We start from the raw sequence: 2311 nt of genomic DNA, 5'->3' as shown, positions 1-2311 counted from the left end.
CCCACTACGTGGCACCTTGGGCAAGTGTCTTCTACTATAGCCTCGGGCCGACCAAACCCTTGTGAGTGGATTTGGTAGACGGAAACTGAAAGAAGTCCGTCGTATATATGTGTATATATATATATGTGTGTGTGTGTGTGTGTGTGTGTTCGTGTGTCTGTGTTCCTCCTCCCCAGCATCACATGACAACCGATGCTGGCGTGTTTATGTCTCCATAACTTAGCGGTTCGGCAAAAAAGAGACCGATAGAATAAGTACTAGGCTTACAAAGAATAAGTCCTGGGGTCGATTTGCTCGACTAAAAGCGGCGTTCCAGCATGGCCGCAGTCAAATGAGTGAAACAAGTAAAAGAGTAACGAAAACCTGCTCAATATAACAAGATAGAAACTTATAACATGTAACTCTTGTTGAATGCAACAAGGCGTAGTTTTATAACATTGAACTATTGTTATATACAAGGCCTTCGTAACAACTAGTTTGTTTTAGAAGATATAACTGCAATATACTAACGACATTCACTTCCTGTTAGATATAACCAGGATTAAATTCATAACGTATGATAGATATAATGTGAAGTCAATTTATAAAAGCTAGCTTGTGGTAAATATGACAGGATGTAAATTTATAACTTGCAACTGCTAATATATATCACATGATTTAACTCCTGTTACATATAACATTGGTACACTTACAACATATAACACATGTTACATGTAACACGAAGTAAATTTACAAAACCCAACCCCCCGATAATTATTAGAAAGAAATATATTTATAATGGCCAACTCCTCCTAATGTTAAGTGCTAGTGTAAGCTTATAGCAGAGTGAATTTGTCGCACTTAAATGCTGTTAAATGTAAGAAAGGTTATATTCATATCACCTCATGACTGTCAGTATAACAGGTAATGTAGCAAGTGTTAAAAGACTGGGATAAAGATGAGGAGGCAAACATTTAAGACTGAAAGATAAATCTCATCTTACCAATGAATTACACCGCAGCAGTCACACATCAACTGCCCTCAGAGTAACATACATCTATGCAAAACATACTAAAGTGCACACATATTTGACACACTGGTGCGCATACATACTCGCACTCACATACACTGGCACACACATACACACTTGTACACACCTGAGTGGTATAATGATAAGAAAACCCTAAACAACTTGATATATTATCTATACAAATAATCCTCTTATATTTTAGTAGTCAGGCGGTTTCAATAGTCAAACAGCATAATGTAAGGGAACAGTTTGTGATCTCAGAAATATTTCCAATATTGAAATATATTATGTGTTGTGAGCAAGAATAGAATCATTCGTCGAAGAGAAGTACAGTCCCTGAGTGTTTTCTGATAAATAGTTGTACGGTAAGACAATGAAGAAACGTCTCTACAATACTTCCGGCAGAATCCCATTCATGTTACACTCTCATCTTCTAAAGACGAAGATCACATTGGATAGCATAGTCTACTGCACACTATGCCTGAAATAATAAATGATGGGTATGGCTTGAATGCCAACGTCTCTCAAGGCTGGTTTGACTAAAGAGCCAAATAACCAACAACCATCAGCTACAGAAGAATACAATAACCTTCTTAAGTTACTAATATCTGTGACAACTAACGTCTCTGTTGACACGACTAAAAACGCATGTCTCCTTCAGATAACAGAGCTTTGATTCTTTCCTTTGTAGGTTTTTCGACAGCAATCAAACTGATGCAGTAAACGATACTCTTGTATAGCTGTCGGAAGAGCAGACGAGAAGGGAATACCGCTGCGTATGGTCTAACAACCATTTACCAGATATGTGTGAGGATAAAACAGAAAGTTAGCGAGTCACATGAGCCGAGGTGGATGACGCTTGGGTATAGAAAGATCGAGAAGAACTGCTGGTATTATTAGAACATAAGTAGGTGTTGTTGGAAATGAAATCAAGTAAACAGGTAATGTAGAGAAAGATGAATACGAGGACCGTTACTGTGTAAGGCATGATGGGTGTTCTCAGTATAGTTAACGATACTTCCAAGTTCCAGCTAACATTTTTATGATCGATTTCCTTTTGCGAAATTTTTACACCGTGTTTACAGGATATTGTCTGAATGTTCGTGATCTATGGTTCTGTCAATTACTAAACATTATAACAACCACATCCAAAAACATCTAAAATATAACCAAAACAGAATATACACACATTTGCTATATTGGTTTAGATATAACTTATTCTTTGTCTAAAAAACAAAACAAAAAAAAAAGAAATCAGTTAAAAAATTTCTGGCTATATGAGTTTTTTTTTTTTTTTTTCTT

At 36.4% G+C, this 2311-nt stretch overlaps 1 long non-coding RNA gene across 1 annotated transcript in view; it reads left to right on the top strand.

Moving 5' to 3' along the window:
• The window catches only part of LOC106883623 (uncharacterized), a 7851-nt gene that overhangs the window by 1550 nt on the left and 3990 nt on the right, over positions 1–2311 (top strand). Inside the window, exon 2 of the long non-coding RNA XR_001411145.2 lies at positions 1701–1950. This is a non-coding gene — a long non-coding RNA (uncharacterized LOC106883623). The remainder of the gene's footprint in view (positions 1–1700; positions 1951–2311) is intronic.

Source organism: Octopus bimaculoides, unplaced genomic scaffold (assembly GCF_001194135.2).
Source record: "Octopus bimaculoides isolate UCB-OBI-ISO-001 unplaced genomic scaffold, ASM119413v2 Scaffold_335631, whole genome shotgun sequence".
Classification (NCBI taxonomy): Eukaryota; Metazoa; Mollusca; class Cephalopoda; order Octopoda; family Octopodidae; genus Octopus; species Octopus bimaculoides.
The sequence above is the reverse complement of the archived record's forward strand: the minus strand, read 5'-3'. Positions and strand labels throughout refer to the sequence as shown.